The sequence below is a fragment of the Anomalospiza imberbis genome, chromosome 11 (assembly GCF_031753505.1).
Source record: "Anomalospiza imberbis isolate Cuckoo-Finch-1a 21T00152 chromosome 11, ASM3175350v1, whole genome shotgun sequence".
In the NCBI taxonomy this organism is placed as follows: domain Eukaryota; kingdom Metazoa; phylum Chordata; class Aves; order Passeriformes; family Viduidae; genus Anomalospiza; species Anomalospiza imberbis.
The window spans coordinates 20,099,246-20,121,280 of record NC_089691.1 but is presented as its reverse complement, the minus strand read 5'-3'; the positions used below and the strand labels follow the sequence as shown (position 1 = coordinate 20,121,280).

The following is a 22,035-nucleotide window of genomic DNA, read 5'->3' as shown; positions in this document are numbered from 1 at the left end:
AAAAGATCTCTCCAAAGCTGGCAGTCTGTGGATGCCCCATCCCTGGAAACACTCAAGGCCAGGTTGGAAGGGGCTCTGAGCAACCTGGGCTGCTTGAACCTGTCCCTCCATGGCAGAGGGGTTGGATAGATGGTTTTTAAAGGTCCCTTCCAGCTCAAACCATCCTGTGATCTATAATTATTCTGAGCATTTTGGGGAATTCAAGGCTTTTAAGATGGACAGGTTCCCTACCCCGTCTTACCTTTGAATAACAGATTTATTCATTAACTGTGTGAATGTGATAGAAAAACAAAGCAATGAAATAATGGCCTCACCAGGAGGGAGAGAGAAAAGGGAGGGATAAAGTCACACATGTGCTTAAACCCATGGATTTGCAGGAAGAATGGTGTTGCACTGATGCCTTTGCTTTGGTTCTACAATTAAGAGCCAGACATGATTAAGGGATAAAGGGCTTTTTACTTTGGTATTTAATAAGGATCTTTGCGGTGCAACACTTCTCCAAGGTGGAACACACTGAAATGTACACACATGGTAGATCATGTATACAATTTCATAGACTTTGCAAATTAGCATATTTAACAAAGATGCTCCAATGAGAGGCTTGAATGAACAGCGTGATATCTTTCTATCTCAAACTATTTCCCTTTAGATGGGTTTAATCTTGGTTTACAGGATGTGTTTTAGGGGGGAACTTTGGTTTTTCAAGACAGTGTAAAGCTTTCTGGCTTTCGACTGTGAGGCCTTTAGGATGTTTGCTCCTCTGGCCTAACAGAATATCAAGATTATGCTGAAATATCAGACTTAAGGAATTACAAGTATGCATGCTAAGGGTACTGAGAATACATAAGAGGTATATAAAAGAAAATGCAGAAAATCATCATGGCATCAGTGCAAAGCAAAAATGCATCAGGGACCCTCCTGAGCTGGGGCTCCTGAACCTGTGACATTGTCTGGGCTTTCACTGCCTGGCCTGTGGCACCTTCCTGCAGCCCCCCGTGTCCCTGCCTTGTCCCTCTGCCTCCTGCTCCTCCCCTCTGCCCAGGGCTCCTGGTGACAGCCTGTGAACATCCTCAGCTCGTGGGGGAACATCTGCCTCCCCCTCTCCTCCATTCCCATGTCAGGCTCCAGGCTGCTTCCCCTGCTTCTCCAAGCTCTTCACACTCCGTGGCACTGCTCCGTGCCTCTTGTGACAGATGAGTTTGAAGCAGTGCTGCCTTCTTTCAAGATTTATGAGATTTAGCTTGCTTGGAGCACTTCACAGAATTTACAAATGACATCGAAACAGAAACCCCCTGATTTGTGAGCTGAGCTGTGCAATGCTCTACACATGCTTTTTTTTAATTTTCTTTTTTAAATTTAGGAGAACCCTTCCATTCTGGAAGCTGTTCTTCCAGGGTTGCAGAGATGCTGTCACAGGCAGGAAATCTGCAGGAATTTCCACCAACCCTGGCCCCAAGAGTTGCTTAGTAACTACCAGTGGTTTCCCAGGCACAGCTTCCATGTACCAACCTCAAAGCCCAGAAGAGCCAAGCTTGAAAGCAGCTCTGAGCTTGCACATCCCCTCTGCTCCTGATGTGCCATGAGGCAGGAAATCTCACTGCTGAATTTCAGACAACAATTAGGAATGTATATATCTGACAGCAAGGGTATTTACTTGGTTTAGCTCATGCTGATTTGGAAGGCAGTTTGTGGGATTAAAACATTGCCCTTATAAATTGGATTTACAGTGGGACAATGGGCATTGAATACATTAACATAGGTTAAATTCCTGGAAGAAGATAGGGAAAAAAAACCCTAATTATTCACATTAGAATTTAGTGATTTATTAAATTATAGATTTCAACCTGTTCAGACTTCCTATACTTATATCCTGCGAAGGAAGAAGAGAAAAAGCCCCAGTGTGGCATTACTGCTGGGAGCAAGGGAAAAGCTGCAGTGGAGGGGAGGCAGAAGAGAAACTGGACAGTGCTTAGCTTGTGTCAGAACTGGAACTAGCAACTGAGACTGTGAGAGCTGATATCTCTGCAGGATTACTTTAAATCTGGATTAATTTTCTGAACTGATTAAGAAACTGCTGCGTAATAAAAGTTCAGTTATGTACTTAGAGACTTGCAATTTTAGACAGGTGAGGCAACCTTGCTGGTGAAGGCAGTCAGGCAGACCACAACAAAACTTCTTTTTAAGTGCATTTTTCTCTAAATAAAGATAGAAAACAGGAGCTAATCATTCAGAAAACTCTATTGGAAAAGCTTGGGAATTGTGTCACTTCCTAACTAAACTCCTCCCATGCAGACAGTGAAATCCCTCTGTGTCAGTGCCAAAATGTGACAGCACCAGGCTGCTGTTCCTGCCTTCAAATGCAGCCCTTGCGGGATGCCAGGCAGCCAGGGGAGGATTGCAAGGAGGAGAAACACAACTGCAAAGACAAAATGCAGCTCTTTACCTGTGCTATCTTGCATTAAATACTTGTTTGATGTTAAAATAAGTGTGTTTGAATCACATCAGTGTGTTTCTATTTCAAAAGGAGACCTCTAAGGAATTTTTTTTACTCTTGTTTTTGGTAGGAGTCAAATCAGCAATTCAATTGGTGTCCTTTGTGCCAAAAGTGACCGTTCACCACCAAGTGATGCAGGGCAGCCTCATCAGCCTCAGTCTGGAATGTGGATTCTTGGTGCATTCAGTTATTGTTTGCTGTGCTTTTGGTTTGGTTTCTGTGGGTTCTGATCACCAAAAGCACATTGAATGCTTCAGCCTCTGCTGTGGCAGCACAGTTTTAGACTGTGAGCTTCCATCCCTGGATGTGCCAGCACAGCCTGAGCAGCTCTCAGCACAGCCATTATCTTGTCCCTGCTACTCACATGCTGTGGCTGGGTAAGCCCATAAAACTCCCAAACCACACATAAAACCCCCTCAGTTGCCTGGAGCCCCAGCCAAGGCCCATTTTGGGTAATTGCATTCTGTCTCTTTGAAATTCACACATCAGGTTTCACTTTGGGGTTGATTGGACTCTTCCTCCCTGTCTTCACTCCACCATCTGCAGGTTTTCAGGCAGGAGCTGCAGTTTGTCTTCCAGGTAGCTGTGTTCCAGTCCATGGGCCAGGGGCTGGATGAGGGATGGCCAGGCTGTTCCAGTGCCATGGGCAGTTCAAGTGGCTCCTTGACTGCCTCACCAGCAGCTGCTCCTCTTCCTCAGCCAGGGATGTCACCTCTGCCTTCGCACGGTGAGAGAACTCTGCCAATTCCACCCCAGGAAATGGCTGAGATTTACTTATTTTTGTTCTTGGCATCAAATCCCTTGAAAAACTCAGCCTAGGAGGAACCTTGTGCATTGAACTAAACTTGGTCCCCTGCCACCTTGGCAGGCACAGCTTATGAAATGCTGCTGCCCCATCCCGGGCTGCACTGATCCCAACACTGCCAGGAAAAGCTGTTCACTGTTTCAGAGGTGCACACTGACCCTGGGGGGCTGAGCTGCTGATCACATTGCTTGCTGCTGGCCTGTCTCCACCCCTGCAGTTTAATATTCCAAGAGAATTCTTTTAACAGGAATGTGAACTTTGCTGCAGAGCTGAAAGGTCCCAGACAGCCCTGAGGAAAGGTCCCCGAATGCAGCTGGGCAGGGGAAAAGAAAAGATATATTCTTCCCTTTCATCCTGAACTTTCCATGAGGCAGTCAAACCAAAGTCGAAGCTTTCCACCAGCTCCAGATAATTCATGGCAGGAAGGAGGAAAGTGAGATATAAGATCTATTTTTCGCTGAATATATTGCTGATGAGCAGTGGCTGAAAAGCTCCGATGCACAATTACAGGGACGGAGTCCTGGAGCCAACTTTAATTAAAGTTCTTTTGACATTACAGTAAATCCTTAGTAATGGTGTCTTATTATTCCAGTTTCCTCTGACTGGCATGCCTGCAATGCCCACTGGGAATGGGAGAAACCCTCCCTGAACCCTCCTCTTGTCTACTCTGCTTTTCTGTAATTAGCCTGAGCCAACAATGCTCACAAGAATTTCTCTGAGCCCCTCGATGGATGCTCAACTCTGCTCGGAGTGCTTTATAAACTGGAGATAATTGTCCACAAAATAAATGCAGCTCCACCTCATCCTGCTGAGCCCTTGGGTCCATCTGGGCACCTGAGAGCTGTGCCCATGGCTGTGTCCGTCAGGATAAATGTGGGCACCCTCCTGGTGTGTCCATGACCAGAGGGGTTCTCAATGAGCTTCAGAGAGAAAAAGCCACCTATCCTCTGATTAGAGCCAGAGATTTACAGTACAATTAATAAGGGTGTAATCCATCCTCTCTAAGTCTCACTCATGCTTAAAATCTGCTGGAAATCTGTGTTAGTGGACATTGCCCAGCACTACCAGGGCCGTAGTGCTTAAAGCTCCTGGTGTGTGCAATTTCCTGGGGTTGAAGCTGCTTCTTGGGATTTTTTTCTCACATATTAACCAAGGAGAGAAACCCATGAACCTCATTTACTCAGCTAAGAAATGTAAAAATGCAGTCCAAAAAGAGGATCCCATATATAAATAATCACAGCCATGTCATTTCCAGTGTTCCCTTCTCTATGATATCTATTACCTTGCAATGGATTTTGGTTCTTAAATTTTAACGATGTAAACACTGAAGATTTGCAATATCTCCAAAAGCAAGATACCCAGTGACATTCAGATGTCACTCTCCCAGGCCACGTATTTATTTCTCACTTTTACAGCATTTGTAAAAATAAACAAGTAAATACATAAGGAAAAAACCAACCACGTTTAAAGATAAAAAAGAAAAATAAAATGTGGAGAATTCAAAAGCAGGAAGGGAGGAATGAATAGGAAGCAGCTCAAAGCTGCTGGTAACAGATTTAGAAACCTTTTTCCTTGTGAAGAAAGTTCTAAACTTGTGCTCTCATCAGCAGAGTTCAAAATAAGCATCATACCTGGGGAGAGGTGGCAAAGCAGGGCAAAAAGTGTGGGGAATTAGGGTTAATTAGCTCTGTTCAAGTAATTGAGAGGGCATTTATTTGTATTGCTCTAATTCTTGGATTACCCTGATCTATACAGTGTTCTATGGAATATATACAGTACACGCCACATATTCTATGGGATATATACAATGCTTCTATGGAATTGCAAATTTATTCACAGGTTGCCCGTAATGTCTCGATGTGGTGGCCCAAATGGGGCAGTTTGTTCTCTAGATTGTTCTAGAACTGGACAAAAAATATCTCAAGCTTCTCTTTTGGGTTTTGGGGTTTTTTTTAGTTTGTTTTTTCTTCTGGAAGAACACAAAATTGTGCAATCTATGAAATTATCCCTGAACTTTTGTTTTGTTCATTTGAGGTCCATTAAAAACAACAACAAAGAAAGACCAAATAAATGGCAGCAGAATAATTCATTTAAACGCAGACAAGTCAAGAATCTCCTGATGAAGGAAAAATAAAAGTCACATTAGTGCAGGAACGAGGCTTTGCAGGAAGGTACAAGTGTTAATACTGTTGCCAACTATCCAACAGCTCATTTTGTGCCTTTTGCAGGGAACAAAACCCTTGAAAGGCAAATCAAAAGGCTGATGTGGGAGACAATCATCTCTTACTGACGATTGTGAGCATTCCCACAGAGCTGAGGGTGTTTGTGTGGGATATCCCTCCTGCCATCCCAGAAAATCAAAGTGTGGGGTTTGGAGCTGGCGGCCACTTCCCAGGAAGCTGGGCTGGGATGGTAGCAATAATTATATTTCTTATTTTATTATTATAATTGCCCCTTTGATCAGAATCCTATGGCATTGAACCACATTTATACAGTGATGCTGTACATAGGTTCTGAATCCAGGATTAATTATTTTCCAAGGGAAAACTAGAGGAGCTGGGTTTCCCTTTACTGCACACACATATTGGAATCCCATACATCTGGCACCAATTTAGGCTATTATCATTTCATTCTTCCTTTTTATATTTTTTTCACTGTAAAAGCAATACTACCAAATCCTTCAGAACGAGCCCCGTGGCTGATGGGCACTGCTGGGAGTCAGCTCAGAGAACAAAAAAAATGAAGGTATTTAGGGGCACTGCATTGGATGGAATTCTGTGAGGCCTAAATGCTGTTACCACTTTGTCATGAGGACATTTCTCTGGAAAAACATAATTAAAGAAGACAATCTGTGATATTTAGCCTGCCAAGGAGCTAAGAGAAGAGGAATGACTTAGTTAATAACTAATTTTGGTTATTTCTGAATGTTCTAAAAACATACCCAAAATTATTAAAAATTAAACATCAACAAGATGCTAAAACCATATGTTTCCAATATGCTGTGTCTGAAAACTTTTCAAAGCCTGGATGCTTCTGAGTGGGTTAAAATCCTGTGGAAGAAATTCCTTCTGAGCTCCTCCATGAAGCAAAGACCTTTGAAATGGAAACAGGCCACCAGCAATGATGGGTTTTTCAGATAGACTTGGATGGGAGAAAAAACAACTCAAATATCTAAATTACACCAGATGTTTCTGGCCAGCCCTGACCTATGAGCATGAACAGCTGCACTGATAGGCAAGAACGAATGCACTTTGAGAAACTTCACTTTCATTGGTTTATTTTGGTGGCTAAATGATGAATCTGATAAGACAAGTGTGTGCTCATCCCTTGCTTAAAACTCAGCGTTTTTTTCACTGAAGTGTGGCATCATCTTCACAAAGGAGCTCTTGTCCTCCCCTCTCCCTTTTTATGAAGCTGTTCCTTGAGTTATTTTGTCTTTTACCATCAGAGTGGAGGCAATGAATATGTCACAGAGGTGACTGGAGCCCAAGAGGTCCTAAGAGAAGCACTTTTGCTCCACAAAAAAACCTTAATTACTGAGGAAACTTTCTTTTTACATACAAAAAAAAAAAAAAAAACTTCTTTATTTTATGAAGAGGAGGAGCAGAAGATCAGAAATCCCTTGATGTTGTCAGAGCTCATTCCCACTGAATAGACCCTACAGACTTCTCTAATTATTCACAAAACATTTGGAGCAGATGTCCACAAAATAAATTATCTGCTGTCTGCCAAAAACTACTTCTGGCAGGCAGCACACCAGGTAAATAAGACGAGAGGTTGGGAACATGAATAAAACATGAATAGAACAGCTTAGGGCGTTTTGTTTCTCGTAAATTCAGCAGCACCAGTTGAACCCACAGAGATGCAGAAGGCAGGGGAGGGCCACCATATAAGAAGGGGTTGGAGGAAAAGCTCTTAACAGGCATTTTCTTGTGTTAGTGGCAGTATCCCTGTGCCAAGGCACAAAAAGCCCTTCAGGGCAGCACTCTGCAGCATCTACCATGGGAGACAGAGAATTTGGACTTCCAGCAGCAGCCTGAGCACTGGAAGTCCCATGGGCCACCACCTTGGAGTCTTATATTTAGCAAAAGTTGCTAAACTGTGCTATTGGCAAGGACATCCTTATCTAATTTAGCCTTAGTTTGATAATCCAATGAAAAATATTTACTTTCTTGCCCTTCCTACTAGGAATGTGCCTGATGTTTTCTAATGAAGGCAGGATGCTCTACACCATTAAAATCAGGGAAAAATTACCTCTACAACAAGGCTGAACATTGCAATGAGTAAATCTGCAAATTAGAAATGCTATTCAGGAGGCAAAATTTAGGTTTTAAACCACTCAGCCTCATGTTGGCTCATCTAGTTCTGAGATCACCTTTTGAGTGTGGTATCATTTCAGGCAGGTTTATATAGATGAGGCCAAAGAGAATATCAATTATTTGAGAGGAAGGGGCTTCCCAAAGACTTTGCATTGAGTTAAAGTTTGCTGCTCTGTATTCTTTCATTGACTAATAAAAAATTTATAGTGCTTTAGGAACAGATATTGTCCTTCATCCATATCAAAATTTACTGTGCTGCACAAAATATGCTGGTTTGTTGTTTCAAGAAAAAGACCTCATAAACTGAGGCTGGTAAATCTAAACATCAAGAAAATATGAATTAATCATTTTGCCTTATGGAAAAGGTTGCCCCATAGGAAAGGAAAAGATGGGAGGGCAGAGTAATTTGAAAATTGTGATTAAAAGAAATGTATGGGCAGGTAGGTAACCCCATAAATAATGGACCAGATTTATTCACAGTGGGTTCGTTAAAAGCAGTGATAAATTAGTGCCAAGCAGAATTCTGCTTCTTTGCGGTGGTTGTGACCTATTCAGTGGAACCATTGTAGTTACTAATTCATACAGGATTATACATAATTGGGATGCCCAATTATTACAGCTGAGTTTTAGAAATGACAATGTTCCCTTTCCTTCAGGGATCTGTAATTTATTCCATTACCTTGAACCTGCATTACCCAATCTGCCAAAATAAAATTTGCAAATGTTCTGCTAAATCCTATCTTTGGTTCATACTGTATGTGTGAGGGAAACATGTTGAGAGGATTAAAAATATGGGAAAGAATTACCATTTTAATACATTTGACTTGTCCACCAAGAGACAACAGAAGGTTTTCAGCCTCAGTAAATCCACTTTAATATATGTAAAGAGTTCATAAAAAATTATTCTATCCCATTGTCATCATGAAAGCTATAGCTGGTCTGTGCTAGAAAGGGCAGGATTAGTTTACCAAAGAAAACTGCAGGTTTATTTTGTTTTGCAGGGACAGCTTCCTTTACCACATTTTATTCCACTCAAATACTTCCTTACCATATTAATTCAGGTGAAATCTTTTTTATAAACTCCCAGCAGAAGCATCAACCCTTTCAAAAGCGTGGCTGATGCTACCTTTCCCTGCACTTTGAAATTTCCAACGTAGAATTTGGCTAATGGCTCTGCTTTCCATGTGTTGTCTCGAGAAGCTGCTGAGATATTAAGATAATAAATGTTTGAAGAAAAGGATCTATTCATGCAGAATCAATGAAGCGTTGCCAGGAGAAATCTGAAGCTCTCAGAAGGAGGTTTCCTAGAAAAAAGGGTTTTCCAGGGAAGAATGGCTTGTACATGTTTGACTCTTTCTGATTGTTGCTGTCTCATTGCTTTTGTTCGTGTGGCACTCAAGCCTGCCTGCTTCAAAGCAGGAATTCCCCTCGGGAAGATCTTCCAGCAGCAGAAAGTGGAAAAATGACTTGCTGGGATGTCCAGCCTGTGGTACAGGGGTTGGGTGAGAGAGGGGTGTGTGAGCAGCACCTCAGCAATGCCAAATGATGGGACAAGAGCTGGGCAGGGCTCAGGGTTTGGGGACCTTTGGGCGTGCTGAAGAATTCTGGGGGGAGGTGTGAGAGCTCTGGGGTTTTACAGCTTGCTTACAGAGTAGGGATGATGATGATGATGATGATGATGATAATGATGATGATGATGAGGTCAGCTTGCTGGAACTCAGAGGAGAAAGTGCTTTTTCTTACTGCTTTTGTGCCTGGACAATGCTCTTGGGAGCACGGTGTGGTCCTTGGGGTGTCCTCTGCAGAGCCTGGACTTCACTGAGCTTCTGGGTCCCTTCCCACCCAGGATATTCTGTGATTTCTGTGGTTTTTCTCTCGGTGGAACAGTGCAGACGTTATTTTGTGGGTGTTCAGATGATATGAACTACAGAATGTGCATGAAAGTACATTTATACCTTTTTCCAGGGTTTGAGCGTGGATATCAATATCTGCAAGATGTGACAGCATTATCTTCTGTTGCTACAGTGAACAGTTCATCACCAGCCTCTAAAAAAGGGGGATAAATTGGATTCTTTCCCAGTCACTCCTGCAGAGTTTTTCCTGTGGGGTCAGCAATGCTTTGGGCACACATATGACACAGTAAGTGGTGCTGTTGTCACCCCGTCTGCCTCCCCACAAAGCCAAAATCCTTGGATTGTCAGCCCAGCCCAAGGATAGGGTCTGTGCTGCTGCATATTCCACGGGTATGAACTGAGGGGCTGCTTCTTCGGCTGCCTCTGAATTCAGTTTACGAGGCAGTGAATTGGAACAAAGCCAGAGACATCCCTGAATGTCAGAAATGGGATCTTTGAAGAGATTCTGGATGCACAGCCAGCCAGCCGAGTTCGGTCCCTCTTCAAAGTCATGATGCAAGTATTGTAATGCAGATTACATCGATTTGCTAGCAGTGGCTGGCAGCTCGCAGGAGTCTTTTCAAGATTCTCCACAGCACCCATGGAATAAAGAGCTCTCTGCATGAAAAGGAAGCTGTATTTTCATGCAGATGACAGCTCAAAAAAATAGTATCAATGTTATCATATATGTAAGGCAAAATTCAATTTTGTGTAGTGGATTTCATGGCTGTGTCAGGGTTCAGTTTACAGCATAAAAAGAACTTACATTTGGCACTTGAGGACATGGTTTAATGGTGGTGCTGGGTTGATGGTTGGACTTGATGACCTTAAAGGTCTTTTCCAACCTGAATGACTCTGATTTTATGATTTAGGCACATAAGAAATGCTGCTGGCTCGAATACCTGCTTAAGTGCTTGTTGATCATTTGTTTTGTAATTAATGTATTGCAGAGAGGCAGCAGAAACGCTGACTTGCAATATCCCCACAGCAAGTTTGCTGTGGATCTGAGCTCTCCTTGGGCAGGACTGGTGTGCAGGTGTTTGATGAATGGGAGTAGACAAGATTCTACAATAAATACCTGAAATACCAAAGCCATGACTACTGAAGCATAAAAGGAGTGCTGCACCAGGCCATAATTCAAAGCAGCATTCCATTTACAAATGGAATAAGAGTAATAGAAAAGATTAACTTTCATAGGGAATTACAGTTTGGGTGTGTGGAAGTGCCTGTTTTTATGAAGTGCAGTTTCTTACAGGCTTTATGTTGCTACATCAAAGTTACCAGAACGATTTGAGGCTGCAGCTCCTTTCAGTGATGTTCTGTCACTGTGTATCAGTGCTCCCAAGGACTGCTTCCCACTGGGACCAGGTTTTTGCAAAGATTTCTGTGTGTATTTGAAGCCTAACCATAATCCAAGCCCTGAAAATACAGTGTGTGCTCTTCTCTTTTTTTTTTTTTTTTTTTTTTTTAATTTGCATGTAAAGGCACCTGCAAGCCTTTGGGATTACACCTGACCACTGGCTATAGCTGGATGCACAGATTGGCAGACTGGAGGAATGCTTTCCAAAATCTGCTCCTGTATGGAGGAGCTGGAAGTGTTTTAGATTCGCCCAATGCCATAAAATGTGCCCTGGCCTCTCCACCTCCTCATTGTCTAAGGACAAAGGGATGCAATGTGCAACCAGGGCAGGGACACCTTCCACTATCCCAGGCTGCTCCAAGCCCCAGTGTCCAACCTGGCCTTGGGCACTGCCAGGGATCCAGGGGCAGCCCCAGCTGCTCTGGGCACCCTGTGCCAGGGCCTGCCCACCCTCCCAGGGAGGAATTTCTTCCTAATATCCAATCTAAACCCTCCCACCTTCAGCTTAAGGCCATTTCTACACATCCTATAACTTCATGGCCTTGTGAAATGTCCCTTTCCAGCCTGGACAAGAGTCCCTGGACAATACCAATCCTGCAGTCCTCGTTGTTTGCTTCCTTCCTGATAAAACCTCCCAGCCTAATAACCCTATTTAAAAAAAACAAACCAAGCACAAGAAAAGGAACCTGAAACCAAAACACAGGCAGTATAAAAATGTCATTGCTCAAATGATGTTCATCCAAAAATAAAATCAAAAAACAAATGTGATTATGCAGGGAAGAGGATGAAAGCTAAATCATTGCTCTGCTTCTTCCTTACTCTTCAGAAGATGCTCCACATCTGAGTTCCACAGAGTTGTTTAAAACACGTGTCCTTTAAGAGTTGCTATCAGATCTCTGACAGCTTTAATTTTTCTGAGTGAGCTCGAGGCCTATCAAAGCGGGAGCAAAGCACGGTGAGAAATCTGCTCGGCAGATCCCTGCGCACGGGGCCGGGCCGGCCAGGCCGTAATTGCTGTCCTGGATTTCAGCCGCCCCTCGGTGGCATTACCCACACGACAGCTTTATTGCATGCCCAGCTCAGAACACGAGCTGTCAGCAGTGCTGAGGAGCAGAAGTGACATCCCCGAGCTGGAGAGGGAGCAGCTGTCACGGGGACACGCCGCTCAAATGCCACCGAGGCTTTAATGGCAGCACAGCGCTGCCAGGCCGGGGCACGCGGGGATGTCACACACGGGACTGCTGCTGGAGTGGCTGTCATGCCTTGGGATTTTAGCTCTTGTATTTTTTTTCAAGTCCTGTATGTAGGAGGGACGGTGGGTAGGAGGGTCGGGACGGAAGGAGACGAGAGATGTGTGAAGCCAGGTCTCGGAACTCGCGGTTTATTGCAAAGGGCGTGAGTGCAGGGCCCTGCTTGGGGCTGCCAGCCACAGCTCGGAGCAGGCCCGAAAGAGAGACCCCAAAGAGAGCGAGGACATTCCCCTTACAATACAATAAAACTTCTTCTGTGCTGAATATTCTAATTTTCACTAACCAATCTAGTACAAGATTCAGCTCCTATAGCATTTACCTACAGCCTATAAGAATCATGATATTACCATACTGTGTTACATTTTAAACCCTAAAAACTACTCTTTGGACCCCTTCTGCCAAGCTCCTAGGGTCTGCTCTGCCCCTTGGACCTGTCTTCAAGCAGAGGGTGTTGTTTCATCAAAAGGTGATTACCTCCAGCTGTCCATACCATTGTTTTCCAGTTGTTCAGTAACCAAGGCTTGGTATCTCAAAGCTTCCTTTCATTTCAATCTCACTTATAGTTTCCATATTCTCAAAATCTTTTGCCAGGCAATCATATTTATAAGGCTTCCCTGTTTCATCTTCCACAACACCTTTAGTGTATAACTCTGAACTCCTTGTAAAGCGTTAGTTAACTGTCTTCACATGTTGGTTGGTCAGACACAAAAATCCTGCTGTGTGCCGAGCCCTTGCATGACTTAAAATCCAAACTGGAAGCCCTTAACATGATGGACCACCTCTAAAAATTCTAATTGAGCTGCACACTGTAATAGATTGGGGAAAATGAGGTAAAACGTTATCACCAATCTTCGTGCTAACTGCATTAAATCTCAGGGTATGTTTATAAAGGCAAGGGAGGATATTAGCAAAAAGATTTATCCAACAGTGAAGGGTTTTTTCCCCATTAACCAACTTCTAAGTTTCAAAGTTCTTGCAGTTTAATTGGAGATAGTGGAATTTAGGAGAAATAATTATAAACATGACTACATAGGCAATATGCTGCCATTAAGCACAAAATACAACTGTTTGTTTGGGGCTAGTAATTGAACCAACACAATAGGAGAAAATTCAAATAAAATTAACTTTCATTGGAAAATGGGAAAACAATAATAAGGAAATTTTGAACAAACAGTCAAAGGCTTAATCTGACTGCCATTGAGAGGAGCACAAATAAATGGAGCAAGAACAGAGAGACAACTAAAACCAAGTGGCCTTATAGAAGGTTAGGGGTTGTTTTTCTCAAGGAAAAGAGAGAATTTAATGTCTGAAGTCAAAGTTGGACTCAATCAATACATTCAGGGCTCTTGAGAAATTTTGAAAATAGTTTCCTACTTGTAGTGATTTAGGGCAGTCAGGCATATAAAAAGATTGAATCAGTTGTGAGAAATCAATGACCTCCCTCCAACATTCCTCCCCAAGATTCCCACTGAAATGAAAACTTGCCAATTACAATGGGAGTTTTGATAAGGCCAGCAGGAGAGGAACGTTCCAGACTTGAAAAAATAGCATGTGAAATGTAATATCTGTTATTTTTTGTGCCATTAGGGTGTGAGACAGAAGCCTGCTGAACATCTTACCTCAAAACTCCAGCCTCTGCCTCCCGTGGCAGATTAGGGGTGGTGATGAAAAGCAAATAAGCAGAGTTTACACCTGCATGTGATAATGATTCTCCATCTTCCAGGGATGTCTGCAGACATTTGCTTCCCCACCCAGCAGGTAACTGAGATGCTCCTTCCTTGCAGCCTTTGGAACTCCCTGTCAGAGCTTCCTTTGGGTAAAATGCAACGAAAAACCCCTCAGCAGGTAAAATAACAGATGATGGCTGATTCCCCTTCACCATTTAACACCAGGATCACTGGTTTCTTATTCTTTCCCCATGATGTTCTGTCTTGTGCCACGCCAAGCACACAGGTACTGGTGGGGCCCTGTCACCACCAGTTAATGGGGCAGATCCACTGCTGTGGGGAGCTGGTGTTGGCTCTACAATTCCTGGGGCTTTTAACTGCAGACAGGGCTGGTCTCGCCCCCTGGGATGAATTTCCTGAAGGTGTGCATCGGGTGTGCTCCTGTGGGGACATTTTCCAGTTTATTTTCACCTGAGAGGAACCAAGTGGTGCAAGGTGAGAGTCTTCCATGATGGGAAGTGATGGATATAGGGGGTGATGGGGGATTCATTTTGGTGAGAGCAGAAGGGAGGTCCTGGCTTACAGAGCCAAGTGCAAACATGCATTGCAGGCCACCATAACACTGCACTGCCCTTTTCCAACCCTCTCCCCCTCTTCCATACCTTCTCCTTTCCAATTTAGACATTTCAGTTGGGACAGCATCCTTCCTTGACTTGTTGCTATGGCCACTTGCCAAAATATCTCTCCAAGGGCTCTGAAGAGCAACCAAGCTCTTGGGGATGAACTTCTCAAACCTCCACATAAGTACAGGTAGAGAGGACCCCAAAAAACCCTGATTGCCATGGCCTCCTGCAAGCACCCAGTGATTCCTCCTAAAGGCCAAGCCCATTCCCTCTTCTCTTGCCTTCCAAGAGCAGTGTTTGAGGGAAAAGCCAAGCAGCTGTGCTTACAGGGTCTCACAGAGATCCCTAAAAGCTGATAATCTGGTTTGACAGTAATGTCGTAATTGTTAACAATGGTACTGGAGACACGCCAACAGCCTCACACTCTGCTGCTGCTTCTCTGGCTGAGAGGAATTGCGCCACGAGTGCAAGTCTGCAAACCAAATTTGACATCAAGGGATGTTTCATTGAGAGGAAATGTAAAGCACTGGATTGTATTGTTGCCAGATTACACAGCAGCCTCATAGGGCAAAGTAATGAAAGAGAAGAGGCTGCAGTGACACCACATTAATGTTTGGTATTTCTGCTCTCTGTCCACTCACACTTATTATGCTGTTAAGGCCTTTAGGAACCTCACGGAGAGCCTGGCACACAGGTTTGGCAGAGGGTGTTGGGCACGCTCTGCTGGAACAGCCAGCAGTGATGGATTCACGTTGGCCAGTGTACGTCACCCCACAAAAGGCTCTGCTCTTCTCTGCTCCTGATACACCACGCCGAGAAAAGTTTCCAAAAGTGTGATTTGGAGCTCCTTGTGCTCCTTCCTGCACAGCCATCTGTCCTGGTAAACATGCACCCAATAATGTACCTGCCAGAATAAATCACAGAAAATGATACTTTTCCATGTGGGTGTCATGAATTTCAGAGCTCAAGGTTCTGGGATTGTTTCAGGCCGATGGAGGGGACCAGCTCCTTGTGAAATTTGTTGACCCTCAGACAGCTATAACTCCTAGCAACCTTCACTGTGAAAGGAATCAAAATACAAATCAACACCATAAAAAGTGACACATGAGAACGATGTCCTTTCTACCTGTGTTTGTAATTCCTTCTCAATGGCTCTATTAGAACTCCTATCAGCTAACCCATGCAGATCTCTGCACGAGCTGTTAATGATTATAGACTGTTGTTTACCTTATCAGGGAGGCTGTCAATAGGCCTAGTTAATGAATTTTTTTTTTTCTTGTCATGGACATTTTATTTAACAGTTTATTAACTCCCAATCCAATTCACTAGAGGTCTTGGCAGAATTCTAGAAGATCTATTATGCATATGCTCCTGCTTTCTTCTCTGTTTAGACAATTTCTGGTCCAGAATTATTACATCAATTTCCCAGCATTGCAGATACAACTCTGACCACTCCAATTATCTGCCTGCTCCACAATACAGTAGCTGTAACTTCGAGCCATCATAAAGAAGTTTATTAATTTAGCTCCAACTGAGTGCCAACCATTTCACTGCAGTGCAACAGGAAGCAATCTACCCACAGAAGAAACCTTGCCCTGGTTGGCTCTTGGCTTTTCTAAAATGACTTTATAAAATGTGCAAGGATGAACAGTGGCTCCAGTGCAGAATCTGCATGGAAGCTTCCCTAAATCCCCGCAAGAACAAAGGGGCATTTCAGGTGAGAAGCTGCTATTTTTTGAGCCTCAGAAGTCAGGTTTGCTGGGGATACAGCAACACTTTCCCCTCATTTCCAAAGGCTGGAGTTTATTTCTTTACACTTATTGGTGTGTGCTGTTTCCCCTTGAGTGAGCTTTTGCTGGTAACTCTGAATATAAACCTCCAAATTCACTCCTAACCATATTCTTCCCAAGAATGCCACAATATTAATATCCTGAGCATTGGATAAACCTGACCTAAAGGCAAAATTGGGTTGAATTTCAACTGACCACTGTGCCCTGGGGCTGTACAGTCACCTGAAATGTCCAACAGCCTGGCAGGAAGGAGCAGAGCTGCAGCAAAAAGAGATGCTCAGAATAGATAAAGCTGCATTCTAATGGCCAGTCTATCATGGAGAAGCCATCTGCAGAGCACCTAGGAATCACAGAGCTGGCCCAGGTCTGAGTAGAGGGAAGGGAAGGGAGAAAAAGCTCCTCAGCTGGATAAAATGAAGGACCCACCCAGGAAAGCAAGGCAGACACAGCTTTCATAGGGTTGCCAGCCAGGTTGTAACACCTGTTGTCTGTAAGCTCCAGCATGATCCTCACTCTGCATCCTTCACATGACAGGAAAATTCCCAGGGATTTTCTCAGGCAGCAGAGATTGGTCTGGGATGCAAAGGGATTGCTTTGCCTGCAGAAAGAATGGTCTTTCTCGATGTTTGGAATAGATTCTGTACTTCCCAAGGTACTGAAGCAAAACAAAATTCCCTGAGCTCATGGCAAGTCCAGGTGCTGCAGCGAACTCAGCCACTGAAGCTGAGCACATTTTGCAGGTGAGATTCTGCTGTCTGTTTGAAAATGTTAGTTGTCGTGGGCATTATGGTACAATTCCAGTCATCTCCTGTCATCTCGAATTGCTGTTGGTCACATACCTGTAACCCCAAACTCAGAGCCTGTCTCTGAATTACAGAAAACAGCTGCCAAAACTGGCAGCTTAAATACCATCACTCCATCAGCTGGGCACCAGCCAGGGGGAAATGCCAAGGAAATGCTCCTGCAGGGCCAGGCAGGAACAGCACAGCCAGGGCAGAGCTTTGAGGATCTGTGGGGCTCCTGAATACATCCCAGTCAGGGTGCGGAGCCCAGTACAGGGAACTGGGACTAACTGGGAGCAAGCTGGGTTTCCTTGACTGCTTTGAGAAGTCACACACAAACCCCTGACAGTCAGTGGAACACAGGACCAAAATCTCTGATTAGATTTTCTGCTGAGTAGGGGGAGGAGAAAAAAAAAAGCAATTCCTGTGCAGTGCTCCCAAAAGAGCCAAAAGTGACCCTGCAGAGCCGGGCTGCTGCCCAGGGTGAAGGTCACACTCCGTTTCACAGGAATATCAAACATGTTTGGCAGTCAGGTCCTTTTCTGAGCTGAGAGTGAACTGTTGCACTTCATGGATGGTTACTAGTGCAGATGTCTGGGGTTATGAAAGAGCAAAGATAGATTCCTGGTCTTTAGGCAAGGCAAAATGGAGAATGGAGTAAAACAGAGCTTTTCTCAAGTGTAATAAGGAACAAATGTGAAGCGACTATTTGAAAATTGCTTCAAAGCCACTTAAGTCAATGAGAGGTTTGATTTCCCACTCATTCCAGTGAGCTTTTAATCAGGCCAATAAAGGGGAGACAGAAACAGACTGGTGGAAATTAGAGAGGTGTAATCAAAACACATGTATCCATTTGGAAATGGGACATAAAACGGACTTTTCCCTTTGCACCGTGTTTAATGCTCATGCTTCTGAAGATATTTATTTAGAAAACCAATCAGATTCTAGTTGGCAGTGAACATAATAATCTAATAAGTTTTGCAGACTTATATGGAATGGTAGCTATAAAAGACACCACCTATAAATTAAGGTTCAAAAGGTGACACAGAAACAGAATATTAAATAACAGCACCTTTCCCTAAGTTGAGTTAACTGTTCCAGCAAAATTTATTGCCAATATGGCTACAACATCTGCAGAACTAAAGGAATTGTTAGAGAAAAATGAAACTTGTCTTCCTGCCAAAGTTTGGAGAGGTTTAAACAGAAATTAATATCCATAAGAAATCCTGGAACATTTTTGAAAAATTATCTGCCTGGCAATTCCTGCTGCTTTTCAGAGAAATAAAAGCATTTTAAAAGGCATTTTTCACAGCGCAGCACAAACTTGCTCCACAGAAATGATGGTGCTTTGATACAGCTGCTTTCAAATGCCATCCCTGTGGTAAGGTAAATTTATGCTAATCACTCTTATTTCTGTCAAAACAAATCTGATGCATTCTCTACAGAAACAGACACCAGGCTCTTGTATCCTCCCAGAACGTAGCACATGTTGGTGCTGGATGTAAGGGATATGGATGATAACGCAGAAGCCCATCCATATGAGCAGGTTCAAGGTGACACCTGAGGACAGTGCTCTCCTCTGGGACATAAATCCTCTCTCTGGTTTGTGTTCTGGAGGAGAACTGCCAGAGCAGCTGAGACGGGCTGCAAAGGCCTAAAAACTCATCAACACTCGCCCATTTTTGCCTATAAAATATCCAGCTGCTTATAGTCAAACATGCTAATGGCTCTTCCCTTCAAATTCTGGAATCTTCCAGTTCCTTTTAATTACTAGGTTGTAAGAGATTGATGGCACCAAGAATTCAGCCACTTGATGAGATGCTGCTTCTCTTTTTATCACTGAAATCTGATGCCTACAGCCTCTACTATTTGTGATAATAGACCATGGAAAAGAAGATAATCTATACTGCTACATTTTAAAATCTGAATTCTCTCTCCTCTCAGGGCACCTCGAAGAGAACTGGGCTCTCTGGGCTGTTCCTCATTAGCAGGAGGCACATGTTGGATTACCAAACAACATTGCACTTGCTGAGGGAGATGCCCAAATTCCTGCCTTGGGGTGCAACGTCAGCACTGCCTGCACTGTTGGAAAACCTGGGTTTAAAATGGCAAGGCCCAGAGAAGAGCATCAGTTGCAAATTGAGATCCCAGTATTGGGCAAGGGAAGGGGCTGGAATGCTGAATTCATGACCTGAAAAATAAATTTTTATTAACCAGTAGTTGGTGGAGGACTAGAAACCAGGATTAAATCAACTCACAGATGGCAAAAGGTACAGCATTTGGATAGCATGGACTTCTCCAACACATGCAGCACTCTTCATTCCTGTTCAACCAAACTGAGAGAAATTCTTGCACAGCATTTAAGGATCGTCAGGACTGTGAACAATGATTTCCGTTCATAATGCTTTGGTTGTTATGACACCTTCTGGCTGTGGATTTCAGCTAATTACAGTAATTACTTTATCTACAGCATCTTTAGCTGTGGAAAGGGCACCCCCATCCCATTCTAGACAAGCACTTCTGCTCACGGCAAGTTTGAGTTCCCCTGTGCCCACAAGGACCAACATGTTCGGATTTTTCTTCCCAACAGAGCATCAGGGATGGATCCAAGGTGTTTCTTGATTCTGGGATTTCAAACTTGCACGGTCCTCATGTGTAAATAAGTCCCTCATGCATATTTGATTGCTGCCTTGGGTGGCAATATCCCTGCCTTTAATGTCTGTGCACATTGTGCAGTTGCTGTGGGAACTGTAACTTTGAGGTTTCACAATTTAAAAAAACAAAATCGAAAGAATGTATTTATAGCCTTTATTTATTTGGCTTATGAATCAACATGTTAATATTGATGCAATGGAAGAAGAAAGGAAAACAAACTTCTAAACAGAAAGTGCAACATCAAACACTGATCTGTTTGTTTTTCTCTTCTGCAAAGTTCCCATAACAGCAAAATTGCAGCAGCAGAAAGAAAAAGCATTATAAACCAAGAGGCAGACAAAAGAGGAGAAAGCAAGCTGCAGAGAGGTGAGCAGCTGAATTAAGTTCTTAGAGACCAAGTTTGACCAGTCACAGATGACAGCGTACCCGAAGATGCTGTGACACATCCCAGGATTTGGCATCCCCAGGTGTTCCCCCCGGAGCCTCGAAGCTCACCCAAGGCCCAGGTCGGTGCCCCAGGCTGCTCAGGTAATCACAGCACTGCTTTCCACAGTCATCACTGAGGTCTGGCTGGTCACAGAATGTGGGATCGAGGTTTGCTTGTAGGTTCAGGCTTATGTGAGCTGCCCTGAGGGGTTGGTCACAGCAGCAGTCACAGCCCAGCACTGCCCTCACTGACCGGGGGAGTGGGACTGGTGCTGGTTCAGCTGCAGCTTCACCACAGGGCGAGCTCAAATCACAGATATGTTATGAAGGAAATAGAAAAGTCCCCTCATGGTGGCTCCGTGGGGTGAGCCTGATCTCCCTGAGTCTGGGAGTGAGAGATGCTCCTGTGGTGAAGTCAGAAGAGTAAAGCACCATGGTTAATTTGTTACACCAGGGAATTTCAGGGAAGGATCCAGCTCGATCCCTCTCTCCCTCTCAGGGCCAGGCCACTTTAGCACTTCCCTCTCAGATGTCCTTTACCTGCATTCCCTCCATGGGAGTTATGGCCACAGAAAATGCCTGATTTCAATAAAATGTGGAAGGAAGGGGAAATCTTTCCACTCTCACTTCACAGAGGGCTGGGGTTGTGCCAGAGACAAGGAGCTGAGCAGAGGAATGGGGCAGCAGTTCTGATGTGTGGATAAAGTGGAATGAATATCCAGAAGATCCTGACTGAACCAGATGTAACCAAGGGCCATCAAGCCCTGGGCACTCTGGCTAATTGTTGTGACCAATTAATAAGTTGGAGTCCACTTAGTGAAGCCCAAACTGCCCCATGCAGCTCTTTTCAGGAGCAAGGAACGAACTTGTCTGCAACACTGCCTGAAGGTCAAGAGTTGGGTTACCAGGCTCAGGGGTGGAGGTGATCATGGCAATAGAATAGGTTTTCTTCTCTGAGATACTCCTGTGATACATAAAAAAATATTCTGCTTTCCACTGATTCAGCAAAGACACACAGTAGATTCCAAACTTAGAATATTAAGGGATTTTTTTTGTCCAGAAAAAGGTTCTGCCATAAAGCTGAATATGTTTGAAACACACAGCAGTTCAAAGCAGCAGTGCTACCTGAGACACTAATATTTACCTCTACTGTGACACAGTTCAGCACAGAGAAGTTGGCAGACAGAATTGTGCTGTAAGCACAAGTGCATCCTCTGCTTTCCTGTGTGATTACAGCTCATTTGGGCAGTGTCGTTTTCTCTGGCAATGAAGCCCTTAATAGCAGCCTGAGATTTCTGAAGGCTGACCCCCGTGCTATTTGTACCCACCTCATCTCCAGACACAGGTCCTAATGAATAAAGCCACTTAGAGGGGACATTATAACTTAATTCTGTGATGAATGATTTGGATTCTGCTGGTAAACAAACTCTTTCCACTGCAGAGGGACAATGCTGGAGCCAAAGAGGGCCAAGAGTACACTGGCCCCTTCATCTGCTGACTATTAAGTTTTCTGGGATGTAATTATTTTTTTTCCTTCTCTGACCGTGTGGTCTGGTATCCATTTAATCTGCAGTCTGTAACTACATTTTACAAAAGGTGAAAAATGAGGGATCTGATGTGTTCCTACAGGCTGGATAGAAGTGTGGAGCTGACTCCCAGGGCAGGGCTGCTCCCCACAGCTCGTTTAGATATGAACATTATTGCCACTGTGCTGAATGCCTTTCATATTATGGCATACATCCGTCAATTAGGATTGCAATTAGCATCCCTGACTAATCCTGCCCATGCTGGGAAGTTGCAGCATGCGAGTTCCTCACCAAAGGGGATGGTTTTGTTTCTTCGTTATTCCATTTTAATGCCAGTTGACAACTGCAGCAGTGGGGGATAGGACAGAAAATCAAGTTTCTTTTAAATGGGAGGTGAAGCGTTGATTAGAAAGGTTTCAGCAGAGGGTGAGGTCTTGATTGTCCTG

The 22,035-nt window shown here is 43.9% G+C and overlaps 1 long non-coding RNA gene across 2 annotated transcripts; it reads left to right on the top strand.

Annotated features, from left to right (window-relative positions):
- The first annotated feature begins 16,192 nt into the window (after nucleotides 1-16,192).
- On the top strand, nucleotides 16,193-19,882 carry LOC137480875 (uncharacterized). Of its 2 annotated transcripts, XR_011003144.1 has the most exons (3): nucleotides 16,193-16,564; nucleotides 16,735-16,940; nucleotides 19,200-19,882. It is a non-coding gene; the product is annotated as an uncharacterized lncRNA (long non-coding RNA). The 2 variants fall into 2 exon arrangements; XR_011003143.1 differs by having other exon boundaries at nucleotides 16,735-19,882.
- The last annotated feature ends 2,153 nt before the right edge of the window (nucleotides 19,883-22,035 follow it).